Raw genomic sequence first — 24,858 nt, 5'->3', positions numbered from 1 at the left:
AGAGCTACAGCTGTTGAATTGATAGATAATCAAAAATACATTTAAGTCTGTCATTCACGAGTGATAACGATCGAAAGCTCAAAATGCAGTGACACCTAACGATCAAATTTAGAATAATTTTCTGTGATTAGTGTACCATAACAATAGGTGGTGCCGCACTTGTCAGAGTAATCTACAGTGACTCTAACGAGACAGTGGCGACAATTGTGGTCTCGTTTTTCATCGTTTTAGCAAGAATATGGCGGATTCGGTGACGTGACGTGAGCCAATCCGCATTCCGAATTAGAGATCATAGCATTGAAATCTGTGCTTGTAAGCCGCCATATTCTTGCTAAATTTCCAATTGTCGCTACTGTGTTTGATAGAGACACTGTAGAGTGATCCATCTATGTTTTCAGTTAATCTATGATGTATATTTTTCAGATTTCGCTTTTCTGAGTCAAGTGTCATTTACCCGAAAATGTCATTCCTAGTTCATATCTGAAAATTATGCATTGCCTTTGTCATAAGTGTGCCATATCAGTGCTACGCTACTTTGGTGGGCGCTCTCCCTAATACAATAACTAGAGAGTTCATTTCTCATTTTTCAACATGACAGAAAGTTGATGCAAGCCTTCTTATTACTTTTCAATACTTTGTTTTATATGTGAAAAATAAAGAAGGGTGTTAAAATTATTCTTTTACTCGATATTTTACTTAAATTTCACCTCAATTTTCGACTTCATTCCACCATAAATAATACGATTTTTTTCCCTTGCCCTCATAGGAATACTGGAATTCTGGAGATTGAAGAAATAATTTTCATCGTTTTCAACCCACGATTTTTCTCAACATAATATAACGACTTTTCAATAAGAACCAAGAGGATGATATATTAAGCTGCATTCACAATCAATTCGCGGGCCGAAGTGCACTTCGGCACGGAAGCTTAGCAGATGGCGTTCTCTGTTACCATTCATAATGAAATTCAAGACAAGCACAGAATTGGAAATTGGCAAAATTTTTTGCAAGCTGCAAACTATCACTTCGGCAAGGAATTTGTGCAGGCTATGGATGATGCTAATGCTTATGTTTCGATCAGTTATTACATGTTTAATTCATTTGAGTTTTTTGTCCAAAGGTTACTGCGAATGGTAAATTGTGCACTGCCTGCGAATTGATTGTGAATGCAGCTTTAGAGGTGGTTTCGGTTCCTCATACTTTTTCAACGCTTTGTATATCGACGGATTCTCGCCAAAACTACATAAACGCCTGCTTAGATTCTTGAATAAGTTCTGCACCTTAGTTCGGATAATACAGGTTGTTCCTCAAAATAAGTCATGGTACCAAAAATCGTTTATATAAAATATTCGAAAGGGCTGCGTATTTCGAAACCGAATTTAGTCGAAAATCTGAGAAATTCCCGCTCCGGATCTGCATGCCTACTGAAGGTATGGTTTCGGTCGTGCTTCGGATGCAATGCTACACAATGTGACTGCAGCTTGATAATTATTGGCAATAAGTCACTGATTGCATATGGGTAGTCGCATTCTGCAGCCCCTGCATGCATCCGAAACCATACCTTTATGTGTAGGCTTGTTCCGGCGCAAGGTCAGAATGCTGGAAACCGTCAGAGTCAGCGTATGATTTTTTTTTAATTTTCGGAGTGTCGCGAAGTAGTTGAAAAATGCCTCACGTTTAGTCAAATAATGATCTTCTTGACATGATTTTAATTTATGGTGCATCCAAACAGAGTGTCAGTGCGGCGTGCAGGTTGTACAAAATACGATTTCCGTTAAGAAATCACCCAACTCCTCGGATGTTCATATATTTGGTGCAGAGATGTAGGGATACTGGACGTTTGCACGAATCCCGTTGGGCAAATGTTGGCAGGCCTGTAACATCGCAAATAGCAGAAATCAAGGAGCAGATTCTGGACATAGTTGAGGAACAACCGACAACAAGTACTCGATCCATAGCCAGGGTCGTCGGAGTGAGTCACAGTAGAGTTTGGAAGACACTAAGACAAGAGCAATTGTACTCCTACCATTTCCAGAAAGTTCAAGCACTCCAACCAGAAGACCATCCTCGAAAAAAAGAATTCTGTCTGTGGCTTTTGAATCCCCAATATCTTACAACATCATTCTGTTTACTGACGAAGCCTCTTTCACAAGAAATAGAGTAAACAATTTCCACAATACTCATGTATGGTTTACAGAAAATCCCCACGCTATAAATGGAACAGATTTTCAGCAATGCTTTTCCTTGAATGTCTGGATCGGACCATTTTTTCTACCACCCCGAATGTCAGGTGAAGATTTTCTCCAGAACAATTTGCCAGGATTACTAGAAGATGTTTCTCTCAATATTCGGCAAAAAATGTGGTTGTTACTGGATGGAGCACCACTACACTTTCGAAGAAACGTTCGAATAATGTGTTCCCGAATAGGTGGATAGGACGTGTTGGATCCATTACTTGGCCTGCACGCTCCTCGGATCTCAACCCCTGTGATTTCTTCTTTTGAGTCATTAGAAAACGTTAGTGTACAGTGACGGTGAGGTGGAAAGTGCGGACGAACTAAAGCCCGTTTGCAACAGCCGAGAATTCTCTGGAGAATTCTATACAAAATTCTCGCAAGAAAAGGGCGGAGACTATTTAGTCCGCAACTGAACAGAGAATTCTACCGAAAGTGCGTATGTAACGGTACATAATTCACGGCGCATGAAATCTCGAGTAAATTTTCTAGAGAATTCTCGGCTGTTGCAAACGGGCTTAAGACAACGCATTGAAAATGCTTGTGAAATTATTCGTGGGCAAACTGATGTGATAGTTGCTGCATGTAACCATACGTTATTACGCCGGGCCAGACTTTGTGCCCATCAACAAATGGTGATCACTTTGAATAATTTCTGTGAAGAATTCGGAGCAATTTTATCGGTGAGTTCAGGAACTGCCTTATTTTTTTCTCATAGGGACTTTCCATTGAGGTATTTTTCCTATGCTTAGTTTAAACTTTCATAATTATACCTTTACGAAAAAATCACAATCACAGATTTTGAAAAAGAATATACAACTTCGCTATAAATTCTTGTGCCGAGAAGAGATCGCAAAGAAAGCCGAGCACTTCATTTATTTGGTGAAAACATACTGACTGAATCCATATGGCATCGTGATTCATAACAGGTGATATATCCTAAAGGCGGGTACAGACGGCATGGCAAACGTTCGCTCGTTCCAACGTTTGCGCATCGTGTGCAGGCAAAAACATATGGCAACATATGGCAAAACGCTGGCCAGGGTTCGCCTAGAAGGTGGTATTTCAACACACATCAAAGGGACTTGTCGAGACTCGCCAGTGGACTTGACCACCGTACACACGACACGCGAGTCTTATTTGAAATGATAAGGTAATTTAAAAATTTCTATCTGGCTTGTATGGTATATCTTAAAGGAAGTTCGTTATTTTTGGTGTTTTTGAAGTACGTCGTGTCGTCGTCCATGGTTAATATTTCAGTGGATTTAATAATGTCCCTTGTTGTCAATTATTATTGTTTTTTTTTAAGCTAAAATTACTGAAAACTGGAGGAATGACACCACTATAGAGTTCCCTAATTTTTAATTTTGCAAACGCTGGCTAAGGCTTGCCATGCCGTCTGTAGCCGCCTTTACAGACAGATACTACGATCCAGAGTCGTATTATGATATTAATGCCCAAGGCTTTTGAATGTTTCTTTATATTGAATATTTTATATGAGCAACTGCCGGAGAAATTATCTCTTTTAATGAGTTCTAACACCTGTCAAAAAAAAAGCCTCAGCTTAAAAAACAACCTGCATACAGAGTGTCCCGGGAAGAATGTGACAAACGGATGTCATGAATTAGTGTCATCAGGCAGGACTCGCATTCAGAGGTTTTAATCGCCTGAGTACCTTTGTTTGAGATATACAGGGTGATGTTCATCTTATGAGTAAAATTTCATAGTTTAATAACTCTTGAACTGATCGACCGAATGATTTCAAATTTTGTAGTTTTGTCAACTTTTACTATTGTCTCTCTTCAATATATCTGAAACTGAATAAATCAGCTACATAGTGAGAACATTTTAGACTTTTCCTATTTTCGTGAATATTGGATCACCCTGTACGTGGACATTATGATTTTTTTCGTTTTCTCAACAACAAAGAATTAATACAAAATAAAAATTCTAAATCTCTACTTGGCACTGTCATACAGGGTGATAAACATTCCCTTATGTGTGAAACTTCATAGTTCAATATATCTACTTATCGGTAGATTTATTTCGAATTTTTCAGTTTCATTACCCTTGACGACTGCATTCCTTGAAATTTTCTTCAAATTGAAAAAAAAAAATTGTTTCGAAATTTTTCACAACCTATAGGTCAAAAATTGAAGGAATTGTTGATTCCGTCAATAGTGAATTACGATTCACCTTATTTCTATGATCTGTAATCGAATGACAAAAGCCAATCGAACAATGAACAGATGACCTATATGATTCAAAGGTCGTTCAGGGGTTGTAGCTTGGAAACTTGTCGGATGCTCTATTGCAGTTACGTGCGCCCTTTGATGGAGTATGCTGGACCGGTGTGGTGTCCTTCTCTCAGGAGCGACCAACTTCTCCTCGAGTCTGTGCAGCGTTGGAATACAAGAATTCCTTTTGGGAGGATAAGGCCAGACTGCCAGGCTCGTTTGAGTTTAATGAACCTACAATCCTTTGAGGATCGACGTAACAGAGGAGATCTTATTGTTACCTACCGGGCTTTGCATGGATTCTTCGGTGTGAATCTTGATCACCTCTACATGAGAAGCAGCACACAACTCCGTGGCCATGCCTTCAAACTGGCGAAGGAGAATTTCAGGACCACCCTGCGACAAACGTTCCTTTCCAACCGGGTTTTTGACAGATGGAATGGGCTGCCTCACACTGTTGTTGATGCTGATTCGGTTAACACGTTCAAAAACCGACTCGACCGGCTTATTCGCGACCAGAATTTACTTTTTTCATGTTATTGTGAATAGGTGCTTATTTCTCGAGTTTTGTTTTTTTTTTTCATTTCTTTGTGCCCATTGCATTCGAGTGTTTTTTTTTTCACTTTGTAATTTTGAGTTTATGGGTGAAAATCCCTACTCTTTTTTGTTTATTAATAATAATAATAATAATTAAATTTGACATCAAACCTCATCCACTTGGCGATTTGTTCTGTTAACGAATTCAGAGATGCCTTTTCAATATTCCCTAGAAGAATATACGGATATGATTCTCATTTATGGTTTTTGTGAGACATGTGGCTTGGCCCCCTCAATCCCCTGATCTGACACCGTTGGATTATTTTATATGGAGCGCTTAGCTTAGCTAAGCTTAGCTAGCTTAGAGGTCTATGCAGTACAGATAAACAGTAAGGAGCAACTGCTACAAAGAATTATTGATGCTTGCGATATTATCAAATCGCAATCGAATACGAAAGACAAAGCTGTGAAACAACTTTATCAACGTGTTCAAAAATGTATTGAAATGCAGAGATAGATACCATTTTGAACCATTCCTGAACTGAAAATGTTCCCATTCAAACTATTTGTTGTTTTTGTTATTTACATCATCCAGTATGTTGATTTTGAGTATTCTCGAATGAATTCAAGATATTAATTTTATTTGTCATACTAATCTGAACTCTCTTCCTTAACATTAGTATTCATTTTCAGTCATAAAAATCATACCTATTGTTCACACACAAGTCTAGAATTTTGCTAGTACGGTTCTGTTTTTCAAATTTGATAAAGATTTCAAGGGAGGCATTCGCAGAAAGTACAATACTGTAAAATTTTAAATAATTTAACCTATAAGTTCAAGATTTATTGAAGGGGATATTTCATGATCACCATGTATGACGGTGCCAAGCAGAGATTTAGAATTTTTGTTTTGAATTGATTCTTTGTGGTTAAGAAAACGGAAAAAATTCATAATGTCCATGTACAGGGTGATCCAATATTCACGAAAATAGGAAAATTTTAAAATTTTTCCTTAAATATTTTAAATCATTCGGTCATTCAGTTGGAGAGATAATGAACTGTGAAATTTCACTCATAAGATGAACATCACCCTGTATATCCCTAACGAAGGCACTCAGGCGATTAAAACCTCTTGATACGAGTCCAGCCTGATAACATTAATTCATGGTATCAGTCGCATTCTTCCCGGGCATTGTTGCTGTTGCAACGCGGTAGAGAATCGCTGAACCAATGCTCTCTCTACCCAGACATACCTTACCACGACTCAACGTAGGTGTTCATACGTATACTTCATTCAAATTTATTTTAGCAGTCGGTTGGCCATGAAATAATTTTCTCAAGTTTTTGTAACTAGAACGAAGTTAGGTTGGCACTCATGAAATGTCGTTAATGTCATAACGCCGTTGCCACAACTAATATCAATTTTTATTACGAAAATTCGAAAATGCCGAAAGTGATTGAAAAAAGAGACAGGGTTTCAGGAAGTGCTATTTAGAATTCAGGTCCGCTCATTCAAATAGTTATACCCTGATATTCTAAAATCCACAATACGTCAGACGGTAGCGAACATATTCAAGGTAAGACAATTTATATGTTTCATCTGAATCTAAACGACTTATATTTCAGCTGAATATTTCCACAATCAGAAAGATTATGAATGAAGAGTATGTCAAAGAATTTCCTTCTATTGGGAGACCCAAAAAAGTGGTGGCATTTGGGAATTTTATGTTTGAGTGAATTAATGCGAAAAGTTAACTACAGGATTTTCGATAAATGTCATCGGAGAATGAGTTCCCTTAAATGGATTTTTCTGTTTTTCATTTGACTTGTCCTATACAATGTAAATGTCTTAAGGTACTAATAAATACCTAATTATTATAATTACATCAATGTATTAAGATGAATAGCCACAAATACGCGCAAGTTGCCCTGTTACTGTATATTCATGTGAAATTTTTGTTCAACGGTGAAGTTGCATCTTAACTTGAAACTTCCTTCAACTCCTTTTACTTATGTTGATGCAAGATGATTTTTATTGAAAAATTTAACATTCTTGTAATTATCACTGCATCTTATGCATTTCAACTTCGGGTTAATATTTTTGAAATCTACAAATGATGTAAGCCAAAGAAGATAACGAACATTAACTCTCCTCAAGCTAGTGCATATTATGATATTATACTGATCTCTTGTATTTTCCATGCAAATAACTGGATTTGGTATGCCTTCAATCAGTTTGTATAAACTTCAATTATGTTCGTCAGATATTTTCCGAAGAGATTCGACATTGTGATAAAATACGTAATAACAGAAACTTTTACGTAGAACGGGCAACATAGCGTTGATTTAAAACCCAAAAATGTTTTGACAAGCTTCATAACCCCACATTTTCGTACTATACAGAGTGAAATGTGTCAAATTTCCATGGCCAGCCGACTGCTAAAATAAAGTTGAATGAAGTATAGTAACTATTATAATATGGAAACGGGCCATTCTCCTCTCTCGAAGCATGTTTACCGCGTTAAAACTCAAAATTGAGCGCTTATGCAGGCTATTCTTCGGGACTTTCAGGTAACTAGCATCGAGAAATGCCCAGAAAAAGTCCCCGTGTGTGGCCGACCGGCAGCAACTTTAAGCTTCCCCGGCAGCTCAGAACTTTTTAGCTCGGGCGCTCGATCTCAAGTGGTCAAAGTTTTTAGTAGTACCGACAGTCGATTCCCGAACTTCAAAGAATTTGGAAATCATGTGCAGCTTCGCGGAAATTACAATGAGGGCTACCGCGTGTGAATTTGCCGCTAGATGTGCTAGTGTAGCGTGAGGTCCACATCATAGACTCAACTATATGATAAATATTAAGTTTATGGTCTCCATATATCTTTTATACTTATATTGATATTACGTGTTTTATGCTATGAAAAAAGTGAAGACAAATCGTTGTCAGAAAAAGACTTACACACATGCGCTGATTAAAAATTCAAAAATTACCAACAAGATATTGATTTAACCAAATATTTCTATATTCCATTTTTTCAATATTATGATCTGTGAAATGACAAGTTCCCGTCATTGTAGACAAACAAATCTTGCATTAGTTTGTCTATGTTCAGGACCTCACTCTACAAAGGCGCCAACTGGTGAGCAAAAAAACGGTAGCCCCCATCTCAAACGAGTTTCCTCGAATAATAAAAGCAGACAATTTAGAACGCTTAAGTAAAATAGGATCCGAAAATAAAACGGTTGATATGGCCATGAAAAAATTCGATGAAATATAATTATGTTACACCCTGACTTATTTAATTTTGTTTATGTTCCAAAAAATATCTCACTATTCAGCCAATATCAGTGAGCCGAAGCAAAATTAGAGGTGAATGTTCACCCAGGTTCACCATGCGGCGCAAAACATATTCAAGCTAGTAAGGGCATTCAAGAAAGAAATGTCGAACAATCCTAAAAGGCAAAAATCTTTGGGAAAATATGTATCTTAATAAACCAAATGCAAAATAACATGGAGATGCACACTAGTATTACACTTTAGAATGGCGGCATATCCATATTGCAATAGTTATTAACTCTGAACAACTGCCTGTGTTATATAAGACATGTCTGGGCAGAAAGAGCATTGGTTCATTCATTCTTTACCGTGTTGCAACATTATGTATGCGTTGCATCATAGTAAAAATGCCAATACGCTTCCCGGTACACCCTGGATATTGATTTATTGGGTATAGGTATAGTTGACCAAATTGATTCTATATTTTTATTCAGTAATGACGACATTTCGGCTATTGGTTCAAGCCATTCTCAAGTCTAAATTTTTTTTTTCATTCAGATCTCACAATAAGTACCATATTTACAATTTTTTTAAAAACACAAAAATTCAAACGCTAGAACACTTTCACATACAACAAGAGACTAAACACAAGACAGCAACCGAATAATTCTCTCACCACTATGAAACAAGTATTTCTACAACAGAGTAAGCACCATGGTTATTGTTATTTGTAGGTATTCATGGTCTCTGAGATGCATATCTACAAGAGGCATATATTTATTTTCCTCGGAAATGTTCTCGCACAGAATCCTCGGAAATATCAATTTTCACTACTTTCATTTCCCAAGCTGTGGACAAATCCATAATCACTCAGTTTTTAATCAACAATCATAGCCTGTTATGCCTTGTATGTTAGGTTGTCTACTTTGTCTATTCTCATCCGAGTTCTCATCCTTGATCAAAATTGAATAGATTGAACTAAAATTCGCACAAACTGCTATTCTGTTCATTGCATTTGTTTCTCGTTTTATAAAATATTCAGCTATTTCTCTTTTGTTCTTCATTTTCTTTTTATATAGAATGCTACTTTCCTCAAAATCCATTTCGTGGCACATGAAACCCATTCGGTAGGTAAGTTTGTATTTTATCAGTTTTTGAATTCTCTTTCATGTGATACCAATATCTCGAATACGAATATGTGGAATTCATTTCGTTTTGGCGTGAATCCGTCGATATCATCTGCGATGAAAAGGCGAATGAAGGTTCTCAGCCACCAAAATTTTTTTTGTTCAAGAAATTTGGAAATTTTTTATCGATTTCAATTGTTTCAAGTGTTGCATGTGAATAAATAACTTTTCGCCTTGGGGTTAGAAGTGTCACTTTAATTTAGAATACACATAGTATAATATACTATTATATCGTTACCGTCCTCTTTATACTGCTTTATGCACTTTAGAACTAAAAAATCTTAAAAGAAAATTATCAAGAAATCAATGAAAGACACCATCTCCATAATCGTTACGATACTCTCATTTTGAAATGTGAACTGTGCAAACTGATGAGTGGTTAGTGTTGATGAGATCTAACAAAAAAAAACTAAAATTAAGACGAAACGAATTGCGTAGTTGAAACACAATATACTTATTTGTTTTATAGATTCAGTAAAAAAAAATTATTTAATTAGGAAATGTATAGTAAGAAATTTCAAACGAGCCCATGTTTCAACTCCAATTCGATATAATATATCTAGGTACTTTTTTTCTTTCGGGCTCTCAGGGAATGAATATACCTACTCTTTTATTCCGAGGTGCGTAAATTTGCGCAATTTCACATTACCTTGAGTTAAATCTTGAAGAAAAAGAAAGAAGGAAAGCCTTACCTCGTCTTTTGCAGTTTACGAAGAATATTTCACTATAAGGTTAATTATAGGAGAAATTTTTTCATCCACTTATTCTAGATATCGACGTATATCACATTCTTGTTTATCATGAGTTTCAGCAAAATGAGTATTTATATGAATAATCACCTTCAGCATAATCTGAAAGCAATTCTGACCTGAGATAATGCATATATTAATTGATTATCTAGGTAGTCCTTGAAATATGTGTTTTTTATTATTTAATAATATGAAGGCATGGAATACAAAATGTGAGGTACAAACCTGTCACCCGAAAAGGAATGTACGTTTTTTCCACTTAAAGCGAGTGATTTTCGATTCACAATCCGCACAACAGTTAGATTAAATAGACTCACATAGTCAAGACGGGATAGCACCTGAACCAAGAAAGTATCATTCACTTGTTTCTGTTCAGAATCGAATTCGTTATTTCATGGCCAACCTGTCGTAATTTCACCTAATTTTACCGCGGTATCGTGTGTCGGCACGCTCGAAGAGCAGCGAGTTTGAGTTTACCAACAGATATTCTAGAAAAAGTGTTGGTATTTTGATATCTACGACAATAAATGACCCCTCCATATTGTATACAGTCGGTTTTTACCACAACATCACTAGTCCGTGAAGAAAAGGATTGTCGATGCTATTCAGAACAATGTTGATTAAGGTTACGCTTATTGTTCGAGAGTTGAGAGGAAGTAGGTGCCCATAGGTGGAAGGGACGCCTGTTGCATTACCGAAAGTTGATTTCATTTCGATTTCATTTGAACAATTGAAAACCAGATTACTGATGAATATTGTTCAAATATCGATATATTTCTCCACATGGTCCGCATTTCCAACACTAAATCATTTTTATAACAGCTGAAATTCGCATTTATCAAATAAAACTGCGCAAGTCATTGTTATAGACTATCGAATAGCAATTTACACATTATGGTTGGACTGTGCAAAAGAATGATAAAGTGATGATGATGTTACAAATCAGAGCTGTACTCAGAAGTGAAAAAAAAGTGCTTTGAGGACTATCGAGCCGCATATACAGGGTGTACCAAGTTCGAGGGCCTATTAGACGTTTATGGAGAACTGGATCTATTTGAAATCTAAAAATTGGGATTATGATATTGTTCGACAGTATCTACTGAGCTAAAATATTCTTGAAGCGTGAGCACTTTCAGTTATACATGGATTGGAAATAAATTTTTCAAAAAATAGAGTATTAAATTTCGAATATATTTCTGTTCAAATCATATCAGGAAAGAAGAAGAATTTTTTTTGGAAAAATTTACCTTCATTCCCTGTATAACTGAAAGTGCTCAGGCTTCAAGAATATTTAAGCCTCGATTTCAGCTCAGTTGATAATGTCGAACAATATCATGATCCAAATTTTCTGATCTCAAGAAGTTCAGTTCTCCAGAAACGTCTAAAAGGCCCTCGAACTTGGTACACCTTGTATACAGGGTGAATCCTGTTGAAGTGTACATACTTCACACATTGGTAGAGAACACATAGCTGGTTCCAAAAATGCCCCATATGCTGGGTCTTCTGCCATTCGTTTGGATTATACAGAGTGATTTCCAGTTTCGTGTCATAAAACGAATGATCGCAAACCCATCAAATTTGGTATGTGGAAGGACAACACCAATCCCCATACACCAGATGTAACAGTTTATTAGTTTCCAGAACCGGACTCAATTTTTTTCATTTTATCGGAAATCATATAGAAAATCACTCAGTAGATGGAAAAGTATATAAACCTGTTAAGGCAATTCAATCTACACTAAATATATTCTATATAAGATTGATAAGATCTCGTGGCACAACTACATATTAAGAGAAAAAAATATTGGAAATGCGTACTCGGTGATAAATTTTTTGGACGGCTTGATTTTCATGGAAAAACCATACCGAGATGTATCAAAATGTGGACACAAAAGAATATAATCGATGTGCAAGTATTGTAATATTCAGGGACGGACTCTCATTTCAGATTGTGTTTTTCAATAGCGGATAGGTCAAAAAATCGCCATGTATGTATATTGACTGTTAAAATAAATTAATACACAATTCTGAATATCGTTCACAAATTTTTTCATTCATAGGCGCTCGCTTTTATTTATTTTATATAGAAAAAATAATTCATTCGAATAACTACTTAGTACAAATTACTCTAATTATTTGGCACGGAAGGCCTATATCGAAATTATTGATATCGACAGGTAATTTTTGTCAGTGCATCGAAATCTATTGAATCAATTTCTATTGATAGAAAGAGAACAAAACGAAAAAAACATATGTGAAATGCTCAAAATGTCCTCCTTCTATCTCAATACATTTTCGAGCTGTGACATAAATATAATGGGTTGATTCCCTTATCACTACGGGATTACTCCCAATATTGATGCAAGCTGCTGCAATCCTTTCTTTGAGTTGCTAGTTGCTCCTTGGAATTTATTTCAACGTTGTAAACTAATTCTCGCATGTAACTCCATAAGAAATAAGCTAGGGGCGAAAGGTCAGGCAATCTTGCTGGCCATGGAATAGTACTCCCTCGACCTATAACACGACCATCATAGCGATTGTGCAAGAATTCGCGGACCTGCAGATTGTAATGAGGCCGAGCCGCGTCTTTTTCGAAATGAATCCCTCGTTGGCTGTCATTTCCTAATAATTCAGGTAAACGATGATTTAAAAAATCTACATAAATTTGTGAATTCCACGTACAATCGAAAAAATGTTATCCAATCAATTCATTATCCTCAAGACCGCACCACATATTTATAGAAAATCTATACTGTCCATTTCTTTGAGTGGGGATTTTCTCATATAAATTATACCATCTCTATTGAACTGTGCTTCATCAGTAAAAATAATGCGTGATATTCTTCTTCTACTATTAAACAGCCAATTTGAAAATCGCAGTCTCGATTCAAGATCAGGAGCTTCCAAACGTTGAACTTTAGTTAAATGGTATGGATGGTAGTTTTCCTGTTTTAAAGTATTGCACACTGTTTTTTCAGAAACCCCTGTTCTTTGTGCTACCTTGCGAGTAATGATACTTAGATCGTTCTCGACAATTTCCACAATGTTTTCATTATTATTTACAATACCCTCTCGAAGTGGTTTCGAATTTGGAAATTTTCCATTGTCCCCGAGATACACAAAAACTGACGAGGAGGTCTGGTAGTTGGGGATCCTGCTATTCGGAAATCTAGCACGATGCTCTTCTACACAATTTCTTCCATTGTCATCACAATATGCATAAATGTATATGATGTCGGCATATTCTCTTGTTTAATATTGGTATGGCTATGTTGGGTATCAATTGAAATCTATTGTTGTCTCATGAAAACGTTATGTCAATCGATTAGAAAACAGTCAAAGATGAAATTGGTTTGTTTCAAAACAGAAACATAGAATCAACAACCAATATTTAATGAAATCTATTGGAAATGATAGTAGTGAAGATTTGGAAAATGAATGAAATGAAAAACTAATGCCTGGAAAATGAAATAATTGAATAGTGAGTGAATATAACCTTATAATATTGAACTTCTTATACATTTAGGTACAATTTTTCCATAAAACTTTGGTCGCTTAAAAAAAATAATTACAGTAGAATCCGATTATTATGACGCCGGTTATATTGACCAATCGCTTATTATGACGCAATTGCAGTGTTAAGTTTGGTTTCATTCAAAACTCCTTACAACAGGGTTCGGATTTAATGACTTCGCTTATAATGACATGTCGCTTACAATGACATGATTTCAGATACAACAACATTATTTGTAGAAAATTTATCCGGTTATAGTGACATCTCGATCGTTTTCTCAAGCCACCCCACCCCTTTTCATGCGACGAGGTTTGATACGATACGAGATATATCAGATTTTTTTGCAAAAACGAAAAAGTTCTTCATATTTAGCTGATAATTTTAAATTTTTTCAATAAAGGAAACATATAATTTGTCGTTTTTCTCCCAAATTGAATCCATAAAAAATATCATCAATTTTGCTTTTTGTGACTTCCGGTTATTATGACGTGTTTTTCATTTCCCCTCAATGTCATTATAAGCGGATTCTACTGTATTATAAAACCCAATATGAAGTGGGAGTCCGTCCCTGAATATTGCGATATTTGCACATCGAGTGAATCTAAACTGATAACATTATTCTGTGTCCACTTTTCAATACATCTCGGTCAAGGAGATATAAGAAAGGAAGCGCAAGTGGAGATTGGGAATACTCGGTTGCTTCCAATAAAAGTTTACTTGAGTAAGTATCATGATTCAGGAAAGACAGATGAGTAAAGATGAACTTTCAGGAAATATTTGAGACACCGTATAAGTATAAACTATGTCTAATTGATGAACAAGTACGATAGTGGAAAGCAATTCAGTTTTTCGTGATACATTTTGTAAGTATAATATTTCAAAAAGTACCTTCAAACTTGTCAGAAATGTGCTGAAAACCAATCTATTATTTCAATTTTCATGGCTGGGTATATGAAATAATTTTCCATTATTACATGTGCTCCTTTATAACTTATCCAGGGCCGGATTAAGACCACTTGGCGCCCGGGGCACAAGATATTTTTTCGCCCCCCTCCCCCATATTACAATAATGATCATTCAATAAGGAAGGAAACTCTAGAGATATTTCCATAATGAAGTTTTGTCATCGAAAAGTAAAAGCCAGCAAAAATTATGAAGAACATATGATACAGGTAAAAAAAGGTGAATTGAAAACAACTAAGGTGTTTTCAATTCACCTTTTTTATATGAACTAGGCATCGCTGAGTCAAAAATTAAGAGTAAACCAATGTTAAGAATGCATTAGACAGTTCAATATTCAAAAAAATCCTGCAAAATTTGATTTTTTTTTCATATAGCCGTTTTTTTGTTTTTCACGAGACTGAATTTCTGAAAACAATCGCGATTTTATTTTTTACTCGCTATAATATCAGAAAAATATATTTTTTCTCTACTTTTCAGCATTTGACATTACGGAATGAAAATACATATTCTCAAAATTTCTGCAGCTTTTCCTATTTCCTCCCAATCATCAAATTCAAAATATTTTTCATTAAATCTTCTTTTGTGGTATACTATATGACTCATTGTTCCCAAAATAAAATTCTATCAAACTCCCTCGTTCTGACTGGGTCATTTCAACTTGTTCGTCAGTCGTACTCACTAACGAACATTCAAAATACTGAAAATAGAATGATCACGCCTAAAGGCAATGAATACAATAATAAGGAAAAATTCAGATGGTGGTATGCAAAATTATTACACGATACAATTAATTAAAAAAAAAGTCGGAAATCAATATAAATGTTATGAAAAGTGACAATTTTTAAATTCATTACAAATAAACTAAAAGCCATTCTGAATTAGGCTTTCTTTTAATAGTTGTCACTTTTCATAACATTTACAAGACTTCGAATTTGAAAGCTCAGATTTTTTTAATTTTATTTCAATTGTATCAAGTAATAATGTAATTAAAATAACATTGCAGAATACACGAGTTATTTTATGGTATGAGGGGTGATTAAAAAAAATAAAAAATAACATATCTACCGTGACACTTAGGACCTATCGTGGAAAACTAGCACATTACCCCCCAACCTCTCAAAAAATCTTGTCGGTCCATGCACCAAACACCCTGTATTTTAACAGTAGATTCTTGAGGTGAAAAAAAAACTTTTTTCCTATACATTATTTCCGATTCGGCCCTGATTAAAATTGTTGCCATAATGAGTTTTCATAATGAGCTGTGCCACCCCTGGAAAAACGAAATTACATCCAGAATAACTAGCTGAATCTTTGACACTACATATCTTTGGATGTTCCAAACAGAATTGTATTCAGCCAAAGTACCCAAGTGATCAAACTACACAGATACTTTTTAATTTTTGAACATCAAATTACTCGAAAACGGCGCATTACACTAGAAGATATGAATACTACTTTTATTTTACAAAACGTTCAAATATTCATTAGATAGCGTCCAATTTAGTTTCAAGAGTTGGGTTCTTTGAATTTTTGGTATTTTTATGGTACGTAATGGTCATAATAAGAAAACTGAAAGACGTTGGTGGTATCTTGTGTTTGAAAAAGATTCATCAAATAAATGAAAAACTATATTTCGAAATTCATTACATTCGATGTAACCGTTTGTGAGATAGAACTAAAAATAACAATAGAATGATCACGCCTAAACAGGGAGGCAATGAATACAATAATAAGGATAAATTCATATGCATACTACTCGCCGATATGAATATCAATAGGTGTTACGATCTGAATTGGACTAGCCAATTTTCCATCGTCAAGGCCCCAAATGGAGTACGCTCCATCGAAGAAAAGCAGATGCTGACCATGGTTCCGGTCTCATTTGACCTCATCAGAGCAACATAGAACGTTTTTAATTGATGGAACGTGCCAATATTTAATAAAGTTCCATCAATTCCAAACATTCTCCATCGGAGAAAAATGCTATGTTGCCGTGATTAGGTCAAATGAGACCAAAACCATGGTCAGCATCTGCTTTTCTTCGATGGGGCGTACTCCATTTGGGGCCTTGACGATGGCAAATTGGCTACTTTAATTCAGATCGTAACACCTGTTGATATTCATATCGGCGGGTGGTATGCATCTGAATTCATCCTTATTATTCAAAATACTCGTCCACAGACCAAGTGTTATTTCCTATGAGCCTGCGTTTAAAACTGATAACTATCGGATCGCTCCGAACGACGCAGGGGTTCAGTTAGCAATACGTCCACAGTGACAAACCGACGACGGAAGTCATAAAATTTGGGGCTGGGATTTTCATCGACGTTGAACGAAACGTTTTTCAGTGAGTACGCTCCTGAACATGACGAAAAATTCAAGAATTTTCAATTAAAAAAAAAAAACGAAACGTTTCTCATATTTTTCAGACAGAAAAGTTGGTAGTTATGAAAGATAACATACAGGGTGATTTTTTTAAGTGTTTCATTAAAAGTTTTCGAGGAAGGAATTGTAATACAGATTCAAGATTTTGGATTTTCGTTTTAGAGAACATGAACTTTAATTGCAAAATATTTTCAAGCGGAATCTACTTTCGGTTTCACCAGAAACGAATGTAACTTCGTTATTTCAAATGCAACACCCTGTATATTTTTACATATTCGAATTCTTCGTTTAATTTTACACTGATTTGATGTATGATATGTGCAACCACTCAAGCGGTTTATGAATTATAACCTGATTATCAATTTTTTTGAAAAAAAGGTTGTCACAGATTAGTGTCCATATTTTCAAAATCCCTCATTATAAGAATTTCTGTTTGCGAAAGTAGAACAGAAGAAAGTACGCTGATAATGTTTCTTGTATAACTTATGAGGAAATATTATACAGGGTGTCTGAAAAATGGCCCCGAACTGAGCCTCGATAAAACTATGAAATCTCACTTTTTTCAAATGGCAACCCTATAATTTTGTTATTCCAATCGATTGCCCGTCAAAAACTACTTAGAGTGTCCCCAACATTCCATGCCTCTAAAATCAGTAATTTCGCCGTAATTGAATAAAATTCGAATTTCGGGAATAAATCAAGGTTTCTTAGTCTAACCATAGATTTATTAGGATAGAAATTTTCAAGAAGGCTATGTCTGTTCATTTATAATGCATTTTTGAGAACTGTCATTTATACTTGTTTGATCAATCGGGCACTATGCAAAATCAGAATTACAGTAACAATGATGTATTAAATATGTTCTTCATTTACGGTGAATGTAACAAAATATTAGAAAGGGCAGTCAGAACTTTCAACGAAAGAAACCCACATTTACCACCTTTAACAAAATCAAATATTTTGTTACATTCACCGTAAATGAAGAACATATTTAATACATCACTGTTACTGTAATTCTGATTTTGCATAGTGCCTGATTAATCAAACAAGTATAAATGACAGTTCTCAAAAATGCATTATAAATGAACAGACATAGCCTTCTTGAAAATTTCTATTCTAATAAATCTATGGTTAGACTAAGAAACCTTGATTTATTCCCAAAATTCGAATTTTATTCAATTACGGCGAAATTACTGATTTTAGAGGCATGGAATGTTGGGGACACTCTAAGTAGTTTTTGACGGGCAATCGATTGGAATAACAAAATTATAGGGTTGCCATTTGAAAAAGTGAGATTTCATAGTTTTATCGAGGCTCAGTTTGGGGCCCTTTTTCAGACACCCTGTATAATATTTCCTCATAAGTTATACAAGAAACAGTATCAGCGTACTTTCTTTTGTTCTACTTTCGCAAAAAGAAATTCTTATAATGAGGGATTTTGAAGATATGGACACTAATCTGTGACAACCTTTTTTTCAAAAAATTTGATAATCAGGTTATAATTCAAAAACCGCTTGAATGGTTGCACATATCATACATCAAATCAGTGTAAAATTAAACGAAGAATTCGAATATGTAAAAATATACAGGGTGTTGCATTTGAAATAACGAAGTTACATTAGTTTCCGGTGAAACCGGAAGTAGATTCTGCTTGAAAATATTTTGCAATTGAAGTTTATGTTCTCTAAAACGAAAATCCAAAATCTTGAATCTGTATTACAATTCCTTCCTTGAGAACTTCTAATGAAACACTTAAAAAAATCACCCTGTATATTCAAAATATGTATCGCAAAATAATCCCTGCAACCAGGAGAGAGTGGAATGGAGGTCGAAATTCACTTGGGGGGGGCATCAAAATTTTTAAAGAATTTAATCAACAGTTGAATTGAGCTTTATGTGCCTTTGTGATTGCTCCACTTGATTGATGTTTATGTTCTGTGACTTGGTCTAAGCACTCTTATTCCATTCACTTTTATCTTTGGACAATGAACACCCTTCAATGAAATATATTATGACGTAAATCGACAGTACTATTAGAAATATAAAAACAGAAACAATAAAATGAAATCACATTCCCGGCCAATGCTTCTATTTCCATACCACAAAAATTCATTTTCGATGCGTGCGCTTTCTATTCACCTTGTATTGCTGACTAGTCACAATATAGGGAAAGTACACCGAAAGTATATGACGACTGATATCGATCGAAACGGTATGTTTCTATTATTTGGAATCGGTTTTCTCGATTTCAGTGATTTCCGTATTTAGATACTATTACTAACAATGAATTCGCACCCAATACTGAATTCGCCCAGGGCAATTGCCTTTTTTGCCCTGGGGTTAATCCGGCCCTGAACTTATCTCGTAACATAATCAGTTTCCATTGAAATTTTACATACCCTAGAAAATTTAGCAAATGAAAATACGTAGATGGTGTATATGTATTTTGTTGAATTCATGATATTTATTTCGTTTCGTTAATATCTAGACTCCGGTGACACGTGTGGTACCTAGACTGGCAGGCCCGGACTGGGACCACTTGGGGCCCTCAGCTGAGACCTATGAAGGGGCCCTACATCGGGGGGTCCGGGGCTCCCGGAAAATTTTTGCAAACGAATTAGGGGCTTGAAAACAATGGAAACGTGTTTTTACGCTATTTTATCACTTTTAAAAAAATTCAGCTAGGTATTTATGCGAATATTATGATTTTCGACTTTTATTGACTTCATTTTTTATTAAAATTAGAAATTCACAGTATTTTTAAGATACCACTAGAAAACACATTCTGTAGAACTGTTAATAATTACAAACGAGTTAAAAATAAAAGTGGAGAATTGAATTGATGTGGCCGATACATCCATAATTGAACTTGAAGATTATATGATTTTCACAAAAAAAGGTTTGTCAAATCACGAAACTTGTTCCGCTATCACAATAGCATCTTTAGGTGGGTAAAGGTAAACCGAAATATGGTATCGAACGTGAAGATATTTAAACAAGCATTTTACTGTATTCCAAAAATCTACAGGGGGCATTGACAATTTCCAGAACATTCAGAGCAATTTCATTTCAAAGTTGGTGAAAATCGGACTAGAGGGGGTAATGTAAATTTCGGAACGTTCAGATCAATTACAAAATAGGTACCAATCGGATGATCGGTCATTAAATAATATATCAAAGGAAACCTTCTATCAATGCATAATGTTATCGAAAACTATCATCTTTCCCTAGATTTCAACGAGTTGTTTCATTTTTTATTCATTTCACATGCAATTTTTTTTAAATAATTTTTTTTTTGTTTCACAGGTTTTGTTTGTTTGTTTTATATTAGCAATTAAAAAGACGAAAAAATCCTGAAATTGCTCTGAATGTTTTTATGTTCTGGAAACTACCCCCGCCCCCTCCATATTTTTAAGAGTACAGAGTTAAATACAGGGTTTTCTCAAATGTGAGGCTTTTTTTTTGACAGGTAATAGAACTCTTCAAAATAAGTTGTGGTGCCAAAAATCATTTATATAAAATATTCACAAGGGCTCAAGGTATGATTTCGGATGCAATGATACAGAATGTGACTGCAGCTTGGTAATTGCATATGGGATTTGGATTTCCAAATGGCAGAAATCGAGGAGCATATGCTGGGCATAGTTGAGGAAGAACCGACAACAAGTGTTAGATCCATACCCAGGGTCGTCGGAGTGAGCCACAGTAGAGTTTGACACTAAGACAAGAGCAATTGTGTCATTTCCAGAAAGTTCAAGCACTCCAACCAGAAGACCATCCTGGAAGAAAAGTATTCTGCCTGTGGCCTTCAAATCACCAATATTTAACAACATCCATTCTGTTTACTGACGAAGCCACTTTCACAAGAAATGGAGTAAACAACTTCTACAATACCCATGTATAGTCTACAGAAAACCCTCACGCTATCAGAGGAACAGATTTTCAGCAAAGGTTTTTCTTGAATGTCTGGATTGGAATTCTGAGTGGAATGCTTATTGGGCCATTTTTTCCACCACCACGAATGTCAGGTGAAGACTTTCCCCATTTTCTCCAGAACAATTTGCCAGGATTACTAGAAGTTGTTCCTCTCAATATTCGACAGAGAATGTGGTTGTTACTGGATGGAGAACTACCGCACTTTCGAAAAAACTTTCGAAATTATTTAAATAATTTGTTCCCGAATAGGTGGATAGGACGTGGCGGATCCATTTCTTTTCCCAGATCTCTTCCACTGTGATTTCTTCTTTTGGGGTCATGAAAAATTTGTGGACAGGGTGGGAGAGAACTATAACAGCTAGAAGAAAACGGATGACACATTCTATACCTCTTTTTTCATGAGTAATCCACCTTATGATTCAAAATGAAAAAATATGTTGAGCTCATCAATGGATTAAACGTAAAAATGTGTCTGCAGAAGGTTCAAGATTCAGATTTGTAGCTTCAAACACAAAAAAGTTATGAGAACTTCATGAAATTGTCAAACTCAAAAACGGAGTATCGTAGGAGGCTGCGGTTTTCACCATTCTTTTTTTCTTCGAAAATGAGCTCGGAAATATGTCATCCGTTTTCTTCTAGATGCTATAGTTCTCGAGATCCTCTCAGCAGTAGACAAATAATTTTGCCCACCCTGTACAGTGACGGTGAAGTGGGTAGTGCGGACGAACTAAGAAAACGCATTGAAAATGCTTGTGAAAGCCTCACCTTTAAAAACACCCTGTATTTGTTTATAAATCTCCTCGTTCGGTACCAAATGTTTCAGATCTTATTGTGATCACAAAACACGTGTCGTCGTTTACCACTCATTTTATGTGAAAATCATACATGTAATCTGTTTTTCAGTCACACCAAATATATGAATGAATTAGGTCAAAACAATTTTTGTAATAAAAATAATGAAAAACGGATTTTAGTGATTAGAAAAATAATACTAAAATTAAAAACAAATGTTTTGTGTTTAACAGTTTACAATGCTGTCATACTGGAATAGAAGAGGCTTAACTAAGATGCTTCAACATTTTACTTCCCTTGGCCTGTAACAGCTTCTTTGTGAGCAACTCACTGTTGAAGCTACTTCATCTATTATCTTTATCTACGTTAGTGGGGGCCCCTCAGGCCGGGAGCCCTCCACGATCGCGGACCTGCGGACCTGGCCAGTCCGGGCCTGCTACCAGTTATTCATCATATCTGTGTCAGCTGTTGTGCGTTTCTCGTTCTTTGTATACGGGGTACGTTCATTTTTGGTATCGTATTATTACTATTCAAATCTAGTTGCGAAGTTTTCTTTCTATTTTTGTTTTTTATTTAATACTGGTGTAACCTATCCATTCCTGCTTTGCGTTTTCCGTGGCCCTCTTGTGTGTCTGTTAGTCACCGGCTAGCGGCCCAGCCGATTGTGAAGGGTGTCCCTGTTTTTCCTTTTTTCACCAGTATATTTTAACGTCAACTTGATGCCCATTATGGCATGTCACTATTAAAGTGGGGGTGGATAGGGTTGTCAGGTGCGATGGCTGTAGTAGACCTGTACATCTCGCTTGTTTTGAGCTTACTGCAGCAGAATTGAAATGCTTTGACTTACGGTCGAATGCGAAAAGACGAGTAAAATACCTCTGTGATGAGTGTGAGCAGGGGCTTCATCAAATCCCCAAGATCTTTCAGTTAATCAATGAGCTGAGGGATGAGATACGCGAGCTGAAGCAGGCTGGTGCGGTGGATGTTTCCGTGACACAGTTGCCTGCGCCGGTGCCATCGAGTGAGCAGGTGATTGCGGAAGTTGTTGAAAGAACAAAACGTGCTAATAATGTAGTAATTCATGGCAGCTCTGAGGGCGGCTCCAGCAGGCTGGAACAGGTAAGGGAGGACGTGGCGCTTGTGCAGTCGCTGTTGAAGGAGTGTAATATTCCTGATCAAGTTGTTACTCCCATTAGACTCGGAAAATTCGATCCCACCAAACAGGTACGATCTCGTCCCATGAAGGTGCGTTTGTCTTCCCCCGAGTTGGTTCCTATGATGTTGCGCAGGTTTCAGAAAATCAAAGATAAATATGCGGGAGTATTCATAACTCCGGATAGAACGCCACAGCAGATGGAGATGTTCAAGACAGTTAAGACTGAGCTGGAGCTGCGCGTGGCCGAGGGTGAGACTGGTCTCAAAATAAAACATGTAGGGGGCGTTCCTACGATAGTGAGCTCTGGCTCGAAAAACTAGTGTCTTCCAACAGGATTATTTCTTCTGTTTCGGCCAGTGAGCGTCCAGGTGTTTCTATTTATTACCAGAATTCAAGGGGGCTCAATTCTAAGCTGCCTCAATTTTTCAAATCAGCCTGTGAATATACATATGACATTATTTGTATCGGTGAGACGTGGCTTAGTGACTCGGTGACTAATTGCGAGATAGTTACGCCGGGATACAGTGTGGTGCGTTGTGACAGACAGTTTCTCACGGTCAACAGATCTCGTGGAGGGGGAGTGCTGGTTGCACTTTCAGATAATATTTCTTACAAAACGTTGAATACTGAATTCTTGACTGATCGTGTTCCGCTGATTGACGTGGTTTTGTGTCAGTGTACTTGTCCTTACGATTTCATCATATGTGTGGTTTATGTTCCTCCTGATATTACCCTATTTCAGCTCGAGACCTTCACATCTGCCCTTGAGATGAGCTTTCTTGGAAAGACGGTCGTATTAATCGGCGATTTTAATATTCCCAATTTTAGTGATGGGCCTTCTTGTCCTAAGTCGGTGCTGTTCAAAAATTTTTGTGACCTCCTCAAGTTGCAGCAGTTCAACTTCATTTACAACAGAGACCAAAAATTGCTTGACTTGGTCCTTGCAGGAGATACTGTCGATGTGTCTGTGGCTCATTCTGAGTCGCCCTTTGTCCCGGAGGATCTGTATCATCCCGCGCTGAGCATGATTGTGAGCCGAAGCTCCTTTGAACGCCAAATAAATTTTCCAACATGCAACAATATATTTTATAACTTCAGGAAAGCTGATTTTCCGGCCTTGCGTTCGTCGCTCGGTTCCGTTGATTGGAATATTCTCCAAACATTTAATGATGTTGAAACGAACATTAATATGTTCGTTGGCGTGAGCGGACGTGTGTAATTGTGCTCTGCGGGATACGCCTAGAAACGTTATTATTTCTCTGAAACTACCTGATATAACACAGAAGTTATTCTTTTCATCTACGCCCTCATTAAAATTTTGTGAAATGGCTACTCGGCAGAAATCGGACTTTGAGAGGTCTTTGATTGAATCTTTGAAGTCTGATAATGTGATTAAGGAGATCTCAAATGCCATCATCAATTCCGTCACTCGATGTTTTGCGGAAAAATTCGCAGTTTACGAAGCAAAAATTGCCACCTTAGAGGCGGAAATCCAGTTGATGAAATCTAACTCCGAGAAGTTAAATAATGACTCATACGACAAATCCCGTAAAGAAATGGAACAAAAAGTGGATAACATCGAACAGAAACTAAAAAACAATAATATCCGTCTTATCGGAATACAGGAGTCCCCTGGAGAAGATGTATTAACCCAGGTCAAGAATATCATTGATAAGAAATTAAATCTTACTGTTTCTGATGGAATCGCATATGCTCACAGGGTTGGCAAGAAGAATGGGGAAAAACCTCGTCACATTGTTGTTTCTTTCAAGGAGAATAAATTCAAAAATGCTGTATATGCAAAGAAGAAACAACTGAAGGGCTCATCCATCGTAATTAAGGAGGACCTGTCTCATGGAAGATGGAAATTGGTTCAGGATTCATCGGTGATATATGG

General features: G+C 36.3%; 1 protein-coding gene across 2 annotated transcripts in view; it reads right to left on the bottom strand.

Moving 5' to 3' along the window:
* LOC123310102 overlaps positions 1-10,742 on the bottom strand; it is a 103,301-nt gene extending 92,559 nt beyond the window's left edge. The window contains exon 1 of one of the 2 annotated variants that reach the window (XM_044893503.1): positions 10,533-10,742. The gene's annotated coding sequence lies outside the window, so the exon portion shown is untranslated. Of the gene's footprint in view, positions 1-10,440 lie in introns of both variants that reach the window. The other variant, XM_044893496.1, reaches the window with a different exon arrangement.
* Between the last annotated feature and the right edge of the window lie 14,116 nt (positions 10,743-24,858).

Source organism: Coccinella septempunctata, chromosome 1 (assembly GCF_907165205.1).
Source record: "Coccinella septempunctata chromosome 1, icCocSept1.1, whole genome shotgun sequence".
In the NCBI taxonomy this organism is placed as follows: Eukaryota; Metazoa; Arthropoda; class Insecta; order Coleoptera; family Coccinellidae; genus Coccinella; species Coccinella septempunctata.
The sequence above is the reverse complement of the archived record's forward strand: the minus strand, read 5'-3'. Positions and strand labels throughout refer to the sequence as shown.